The sequence below is a fragment of the Aricia agestis genome, chromosome 18 (assembly GCF_905147365.1).
Source record: "Aricia agestis chromosome 18, ilAriAges1.1, whole genome shotgun sequence".
Classification (NCBI taxonomy): Eukaryota; Metazoa; Arthropoda; class Insecta; order Lepidoptera; family Lycaenidae; genus Aricia; species Aricia agestis.
In genome coordinates this window covers 12,126,047-12,136,158 of record NC_056423.1, presented here as the reverse complement: position 1 = coordinate 12,136,158, position 10,112 = coordinate 12,126,047, and positions in this window count along the sequence as shown.

Below are 10,112 nucleotides of genomic sequence, written 5' to 3'. Positions count from 1 at the left end.
GCTAAACAACGTTCGGATGCACAACGTAATAAAAACAAAGTTAATTTTTGTTCTACCCCCGACTTTAGTAAAAATAATGACGTTATGGTTGGTATCATTCAGGGGATTCCGGTTGATATACTTATTGACAGTGGTGCATTAGATGTGTCATTAATATCCTCGGATGTTGTAAATCATTTTTCGTGTTGTAAGAAACCTATTAACAGTCAGTTAAAGGGTATTAGTGACACAACTATTTTTGTTGAATTTTACGTGACACTGACAATCGAGTTCCCGGAAATAACTTTGGAAGTTGATTTGCTAATTGTGCCTAGAGAGTGTATGAATGCGCCTATAATTATCGGTACAGATGTACTGAATAGAGACGGGGTCACGTACGTCCGTACACGAAGTTTGCAACGTTTGACTCGCGGGCTTTCAGTTAATCGTGTGTGCAATGTTCAAGCGAATATCGAGTGTAATGAAATTAAAACAACATTAGTGGGCGATGATTTGAAAGTTTTATTGTCTATTCTTGATAAATTTTCTAAGTTTATGATTTCGGGTACCGCCATGACTACCGTTACCACCGGTAAAATGCAAATTCGCTTGAATAATGACACTCCGATATACTATCGACCTTACAAAATGTCTTTTAACGAAAAACTAAAGGTGCGGGATATCATTAAAGACCTTCTGTCCAAAAATATTATTCGTGAGTCGGAGTCGCCTTATTCTAGCCCGGTCTTGTTAGTCAAAAAGAAGGATGGCTCAGATAGGATGTGCGTGGATTTTCGTGCACTAAATAAGATAACCGTAAAAGATCGATACCCACTTCCTTTAATAGATGACCACCTTGACAGACTAGGGAAAGCGAAATTGTTCACAACTTTGGATATGGCTACCGGCTTCCACCAAATCATGTTACAGGACGATTCTATTCCCCTTACTGGTTTTGTTACGCCCGAAGGGCATTACGAATATATTAAAATGCCATACGGTCTCGCGAATGCTCCCATAGTTTATCAGCGAATTATATCAAAAACGTTGCGTGAGTTTATCGAATCTGGCTTAGTTTTGGTATATATTGATGACTGTTTAATACTGCATTCCTCAATTGAGGAAGGTTTGCAAACACTCGATCGTGTGTTGACAACGTTAACAAATTCAGGTTTTTCGATAAACTTACGCAAATGTTCCTTCCTATGTACCAAGATAGAATACTTGGGTAGGATAATATCGGACGGATGCATACGACCGGCTGAAGCTAAAGTTCAGGCTCTGATAAATTCAAGTGTACCTCAAAACGTGCGGCAAGTGAGACAGTTTCTGGGCCTGGCGGGCTATTTCAGGAAATACATATCTGGTTACTCATTAAAAACGTCTTGTATAGCACGGTTAACAAAGAAAGGCGTCGATTTTGTATGGGGTGAGGAACAGGAAATGGCTCGCCAGGAACTCATTAAGTGTCTTACCAGTAAGCCGGTACTTTGTATTTTTGATCCTGAACTACCCACGCAGGTTCATACAGATGCGAGTAGCGCGGGCTACGGTGCGGTCCTACTCCAGATTCATAGGGATGGTAGTAAACGGGTAGTGGCGTATTACAGCCAGGCCACTAAGGGGGCCGAGTCTAAATACCATTCCTATGAACTGGAGACTCTTGCGGTGGTAAAAGCCCTTAAACATTTTAGGCATCATCTCATTGGTAGGCATTTTACTGTCGTAACCGATTGTAACGCTCTCAAATCTACTCAGACAAAAAGGGACCTGTTACCACGGGTAGCTAGATGGTGGGTTTACTTGCAGGATTTCGACTTTGATATTCAGTACCGAAAGGGGGTCTTATTGCCGCATGCTGACTATTTTAGTCGAAACCCTGTTGCAACTGTAAACAACATAACCAAACCACGCAATTGGGCACAAATCGCACAATCGGGTGATGAGGAAACGCAACAATTGTTGCGATCCCTAGACGAGGGACAGTTGGACGCCTCGAGATACGTCAAAAAGGGTGATCTTTTGTACTATCGCTATACACCTACGGGCGAAGAGGGGCGCCTCCTCTGTTTTATTCCTAAGGGGTATCGACTTAGTCTGCTTCGTATTTTTCACGACGAACATGCCCATATTGATGTCGAAAAGACTGCCGATCTCATATTACGATATTTTTGGTTTCCTGGTCTAAGGACCTTTATTTCCAAATATGTTAAGCATTGTTTAACCTGCATAGCTCATAAACGTGTGCCACGATCCTCATTACAGCCAATTACTTCATGGGCCAAGCCTAATATTCCATTTGACACTCTACACCTTGACGTTTTGGGACCGTTACCAGAATCACAAGGTTTTAAGCACATATTAGTTGCAGTTGATTCTTTTTCCAAATTTTGTCACTTAATTCCTATTCACCGACAAGATTTAACTGAGCTGAAGCGAGCCATGCAATTAATTATTTCCTTGTTCGGTACTCCCAACACTTTAATTTGTGATAGAGGTAGAATGTTTGAGGCTTCGAGTTTTTTATCTTTTCTTAATGAGTTAGGATGCCGAGTGCATCACATCACTCCTGAGATGCATCAAGCTAATGGCCAGGCCGAACGCTATATCCGCACGATTCTCAATATGCTTCGTATCGAGTCAAATCAAAAGAAAAGTGAATGGGCTGAGGAGTTGTGGCGACTGCAATTAATTTTAAATATCACAAAACAAAAGACAACGCAGTATTCTCCCTTAAACTTGTTGATCGGGTCCGAAAATGCATTACCGGTAGTCCGCTCGTTAATACGCGATGTGGCTTTAGAAAATTCTACTGACAATCGTGAGTCATTACGCGAATTACGAAGACAGAGGACGACCGAACGGTTGACACGAAATCAAGCCGAACAAGATCGACGGGTGAACGAAGATCGTGAGCCTCCCCGCATCTATAAATTGAATGATCTCGTATTTGTGATCAAGTACTCCCAGTCACAGGGCAAGTTGGATCCAGGAATGCGTGGACCTTACCGAATTACCCGAGTGCTCGATCATGGGCGCTACGAGCTGAAGCTGGTCAGCGGAGCATACGGCAAGGTTACTTATGCGGCCGCGCAGTACCTGGTGCCCTGGAGAGGAGAGTGGACCCCGGAGACCTGCGCAGCATTCTTTGAGGGTGAGTTTACAAGTCTGTTTGGTACGCTTAATAGTGGAGCCTATGCCAGAACAGCCGTCGGAGGTACGCTTAATAGTGGAGCCTATGCCTTGACGTGAAGTCCGAGCAATATGATTATTGACGGCAGTTCTGACGGGTATGCTTAATAGTGGAGCCTATGCCTGAAAGCTAGCTAGCTAAATAATGTAGTTGACTATATAATGCGCACTTCGGTACCATTTTTGCTTGTTACTCATTTATAAAAATCGGACCAGTTTTTGATGTTGTTACAACTGTATTAGAGCTATTTTTATGTAATTCCAGGAGAGGAGAATGATGACGTCTCAGCAGATGCCGTAACTGCTCAGTCCGATCCTACTCAAGAACAACCCGGTCCATCATCGAAGCCTGACGAGGACGTCAGACTGTCAGGAGAGGCCGTGTTAGCGGCAACACCAGAAGCTGATTCACCTAGCCACCCCCCTACCTCTCAGAGTGTATAAAAACTGCCTCGCCACGTGACTTGTTCTCTTTTTCCCTTGAGAATTCGTGCGAGATAGACGTGCCATTGCTTGTGTCCGTTATTTTGTAATTAATTATTAGTTTTGTTATTTTCTTTTGTTTAATTTTGTAATTAATTAGTTTGTTAGCAATTTAGTGATTTAGTTTTGTTATTTAATTTTTATTTAAAGTGTTAAATTAGATTTATATAATTGGTGTTGATTTTTTTTTTATATTAATTAAGGTTTCCCTACCTAAAAATACCATTTACAGAAAATCGAGGCCAAACAATAAACATTCTCATCTGATGGCTGGCTATTACGACACAATAATATGATCTTGGATAATATATGTATTCAAAATATGAATTGCTCTTTATCTACGCTTAAAACTTTTATTTTTAATTCGTTGATTATTATCTACTAATATTAAAAATGCGAAAGCGTGTCTGTCTGTTACATCTTTACGCTTAAACCGCTGAATTTTGATGATATACGTGGGAGAGCCATGCTTCGGCACGAATGGGCCGGCTCGACCGGAGAAATACCACGTTCTCACAGAAAACCGGCGTGAAACAGCGCTTTCGCTGTGTTTCGCCGAGTGAGTGAGTTTACCGGAGGCCCAATCCCCTACCCTATTCCCTTCCCTACCCTCCCCTATTATCCTATTCCCTGTTAAAAAGCCGGCAACGCACTTGCAGCTCTTCTGATGCTGCGAGTGTCCAGGGACGACGGAAGTTGTTTTCCATCAGCAGCAGCAGGCCTGGGGAGAACCACCGAGGTATGTGGGACTCCCCGGGACGGACTTAATATCCGCACCCGGGACTATACCCACTAAAACCCCAACGGTGTTCCTGCTCCTGAAGGTGGGACTACGGGAAACGCGTAATACACGACTGCAGCACCACCTCTGCCTCTTTGGGCTCCACTCGTGGTAACACCACATTCCACACTCCGCGACGATGCACTGGAACACCTAGCGTATCGTGGCCTACCCGGATCTCGGGGGTGCCTGATGGACAAGCTAAATCTGTCTTGGGAGTTGGGACCCGCAACGAATTTAATCAGAAGAAAGGTAGGAGGAGTAGGAGATATCCAATTGATATCTGGGCTACCAACTTGGAGAGGCCGCAAAAGATATTGTCGCTTGTTCCGCTCATTGTCGGAAATAATATTTTACAACGCGGAGGAAATTAAAAATATTTACCAAGGGCAAATTTTTTAAATTAGTTCTCACAGAAAACCAGCGTGAAACAGCGCTTTCGCTGTGTTTCGCCGAGTGAGTGAGTTTACCGGAGGCCCAATCCCCTACCCTATACCCTTCCCTACCCTCCCCTATTATCCTATTCCCTGTTAAAAAGCCGGCAACGCACTTGCAGCTCTTCTGATGCTGCGAGTGTCCAGGGACGACGGAAGTTGTTTTCCATCAGCAGCAGCAGGCCTGGGGAGAACCACCGAGGTATGTGGGACTCCCCGGGGCGGACTTAATATCCGCACCCGGGACTATACCCACTAAAACCCCAACGGTATTCCTGCTCCTGAAGGTGGGACTACGGGAAACGCGTAATACACGACTGCAGCACCACCTCTGCCTCTTTGGGCTCCACTCGTGGTAACACCACATTCCACACTCCGCGACGATGCACTGGAACACCTAGCGTATCGTGGCCTACCCGGATCTCGGGGGTGCCTGATGGACAAGCTAAATCTGTCTTGGGAGTTGGGACCCGCAACGAATTTAATCAGAAGAAAGGTAGGAGGAGTAGGAGATATCCAATTGATATCTGGGCTACCAACTTGGAGAGGCCGCAAAAGATATTGTTGCTTGTTCCGCTCATTGTCGGAAATAATATTTTACAACGCGGAGGAAATTAAAAATATTTACCAAGGGCAAATTTTCGAAAGGAACTGTTACATACAACTTTCATTAAAGACCAATTTTTAACGCGACATTTTAGAAGAATTATATCTCGGAAGAACAAAGCTATTATCTTGAGATCAAACCTTAAAAATACAGGATTATAAAGTCTTTAAGGAGTGAGCCCTTTGAGACGGGCCGTGCCGGGACTCAGCGTTCCGGGGCTCATCGCATGTAAGCGGATGCGCGTATCGCACACTGTGTCAAGGCGCAGCGGATTTCCGTCAATGCGACAAGGCCCGGTAAGGCCCGACAAACCCGCTGCGCCCCGGCAACAGTGTCACCACACTTCACATAGATTTCCACTTTTTAGTAGATTTGTGGTCAAATGAATGACGATTTAGTAGTCTAAAATTTTTAGTAAATTTTAATAGAAGATCGATATTATATTATAACAAATAATATTAAAAAAAATTAAATGAATAATGAAGACAGTCCATATAAACATTTTAGTTTTATTTTAGTTTCAACCACGTAGAATACATTGATTAATAAAGGTAGATTTTCGGTAGAAGCTATAACACGGTCTAGTAGATTTTAGTAGATTATAGCAACGTTTTTGACATATCGAGTCACGAGTGATTTAAGAGTGTCACACTGGAGCTATCCAAAGTACTCAAAATCCGTCAATGCGATGCGGCCCGGCCCGGCAATAGTGTGCAATAGCGCATTTTGCGCTGCGCTGAGCCCCGATCCGCCCCGGCACGCCCCGGCACGCGCCGACAAACTGGAAGAAAATCAGTTTTGCTCCAACGAGCAAACTTATTTTTCACTTAGTTCCGCTTTTACGCATAGGTATAATTATTGAGACAGTGTTTTAAATAGGGAATATTATTACGTAAAGGTTGGAACAGAGGGCGATACTAGCACAGATAGTAAACAATCCGACCAACATCGACATGTTGCACCCGTCATATCAGAATATTGACAGAATCGTCGTCAAACGTCGAACACCATTTTTTGTTTAGCGTTTATGCTGGTGCTGCCATCTAGAGTCAAAAAATTGCAGTAAAATATCCTATTTTATACGTGGGAGAGCCATGCTTCGGCACGAATGGGCCGGCTCGACCTGAGAAATACCACGTTCTCACAGAAAACCGGCGTGAAACAGCGCTTGCGCTGTGTTTCGCCGAGTGAGCGAGTTTACCGGAGGCCCGATTCCCTACCCTATTCCCTTCCCTACCCTCCCCTATTATCCTATTCCCTGTTAAAAAGCCGGCAACGCACTTGCAGCTCTTCTGATGTGTCTTTTAGAGTGTCCATGGGCGACGGAAGTTGCTTTCCATCAGGTGACCCGTTTGCTCGTTTGCCCCCTTATTTCATAAAAAAAAAAAAAAATTCCTCAACATCATAACTGTTGTAATAATTATGCAAGTAGCAACTAGGAAGATGTTACAAAGATTAATTTGGCCCAAAACCTTGTTTTCTTATTAGTACTACATTATGTAAAGTTTACATAATATTCGCAACATATTCCAAAAGCAGGTTTTAAAAGTAAGTTGATATTTCTAAACTAGAATCACAATAAATAGAACATGGTATACCGTATAGTATTGTAGGTAGGGAATGTTATTATTCGACAAATTTACTATTCGAATAATTCGAATATTTTACAAAACTCTTCGAATAATTCGAATATTATTCGAATAATTAAAAAATATTGAAAAATGCTGAAAACTCAGAATAAAAGTAACAAGAAGCTTCGTACAACCATGTACAACCTATGATATTGAATGTACTGTCACTTCTTGGTGGAAATTCATCTTCAATTAAATAATTATACACTTTCCTTGCACTTATACACAAAGTGCAAGGAAAGTGTATAATTATTTAATGTACAACCTATTTTGTTAATACTATAAAGTAAGCAATTCTTATCAACATAAATCTTTATAAATGACATAGTTAATTTTTATTGTTAAACACTTTAAAAATGTTTATTTTAAGGTTACAGATGGGCAATTATAAAAGAAAGGCTATAAAGTGTAAACCGTTTTCGATGGTAGCACCTTTTACTTTTCTCATATGATTATGCTTAAGTCTTGCTAGGCAGCAGTTGAGATTAAATAATAATACGATATTCGACGTTATGATATCTGTTCATTAATACTAAGCCAGCTTAGCCGTCTTTTTGATATTTTCGATTGACGTTCACCTAGTTCAACTAGTCGGCTTCACCTGTGTCAATGTGGCTCGAAAGTCAAAATTATAAAAAAGAGCCACTAGAAAACCAACCCCACAACAAAGAGAAAAAATTGCTACGAAGCCCTGGGGGAGGGTGAAACAATCCTCGAGCTGGTGAAATTAATAACAAGTTTGATAACTGCAATAACATGATATTATTAAGGAGCCATCGATATCATTTTTTGATACTGTACTAACTGTTTCAATTATCAGTCGAGGACTGCCATGGTAAAGCTATTAAATAGCAAATTTTTATCAACTTGTCGAATCATAGATTACATCGCGAGCTTCAAGCCAGAAAGGCGTATAAAAATTTGTTGAGTTTGTTTTATATACATCCTTCTGGCGTAATGAACATGAACAACAATGAACTAAAAACATGTTCAACGGCGTCGAAGAATGGTCGTATACTCATTAGTTAGATCATTAAAGATGTAGAATATTCATAAATAATATTATTTTTCTGAAATAAACTTAATTATGTTCTTATTCCATGTTAATTTTATGTTTTAAACAAAAATAAAAAATATTTTTAGTATTCGAATTATTCGAAAAATAATTTGGCGAATATTCGAATAATAAAATCGTCGAATATTCGAATAAAACGAGTATTCGAATATTCGAATAACATACCCTAATTGTAGGTGGTAAGATTACCAACTAGGGGTCATCCATTAAGTATGTCACACCTTTAAGGGGGTCGACAAAGTGTGACATGGTGTGGGGGTCCAAGTTTTTTGACATCACAATTCACATTTTAAATTTAATAAATTAAATAGCTAAATTTCAATATTTGAGGTGTTTTTAATTTTTAGTTGTAGTAAGTATTGTAAATTATATACTTAAGTACTTAAAAAAAGTATAATATACTTTATACTCTGTAAACTCAGTAAGTACAGTATGGAATTCTATAAAACTTTATTTATTTATTTTATTTATTTATTTATTGTAAATACAGGGTGTAACAAAAATAAGTGATAATACTTTAGGGTGTGTACGAAACACTGAGGTAGTAAGTACTACGTGCTACATACTATGTCAGTGGCGGGAAACCTATTTTTTTGGATGAAACTAAGTTCTGGAAGTATTATTATTAATTTATTTCACACCTTTCATCAAAACCGGATCAGCGGCCGTGAAGAACAGTGTAGAAACAGACAGACAGACTTTTAAATCTTTTTTATAACATTATAGACAGGTACGGATAGCAACAAGTATTTTGGTTGTTATTTTTTGACACTTTTTTTCTTTTTTCCTTTTTGTCCGTTCTAATGTGTTTTTCAATGTGCAAACTGCAAATCAATGACTTATTAATATTTATCTAACGTGCTCACCACAGATAATATTATAATGATTAATGAGTAATGACACACGAGTATGTACTATGTATATTGTATTCTGTCCGTCCGTCGACCATGGTGTGAGGTGTGACACGCGTGAAGGTCGACCTCTATGTTTTCCTTCATCGTTGTATAGCTATCAATATTTTGTGTCAGTCTTAAACCATAAAACATTTGTGCCCCCTCTCTCTCAAACACGATTTTGTGCCCTCCTTGTCACACTTTGCCGACCCACTCCCCACTTTAGGTGTGACATACTTTATGGATAGCCCCTTACAAGTTACAATTATTTACTATCCTGAATGCTTCAGTAATTTAGAATTAAAAGTAATTATTTTTTTGTTGTACTAGATACTTCGGAATAGTGCTTAAGTTTCATCTAAATCGGTTCAGTAGTTTTGGAGAATACAGTTATTTAAATCTACAGTAAACACAGAGGAAGGTAGTGTACCTTGTTTCGCTCTCAACCACGAGGCGATCCTCGGCAGAGGCAATCATAATATGGCTCCTTGGGTTTAAGGAGCTGGAGGTCCTTGGTCCACAGATCCATTATTTAACTACTATAACGGACTGTAACATTTTAATTTACAGTTAAAATGTTATAGTCCTAAAACTAGGCCTTTACATCAGTCGTGTTTGATTTATATAGTATTTTCCGAGCGAAGTACTCCACTCCTCAAATACTGTAGTAGTGCCTGGGACAAGATTTTTCCACATACGGCATTCTCGCAACATAGTCAGCCTAGTCCAGAGGAAGGAACTAGTCAATACGTCTGGGACCAACTATGTGCGGTGCGATGTGCGATGTTTTCCTTCACCGTACGAGCGTCTGTATTATCAGACGAGAGAGATCAGAAAATGTCTCGTTGGTACACGCCTCCTCCCGGGACCGAACAGTAGCCTTAGCACAGCCACCAGTAGAAATGCGAAAGTGTGGACAAACTGTGGACATAAACTAAAGGTGCCGTTCCGAATTCCGATCTTTACCGCGGCCAATCGCGACCGACAAAAATTCAATTAAAATGCAACTTTATGACAGACTATAGTGTATGTCATAG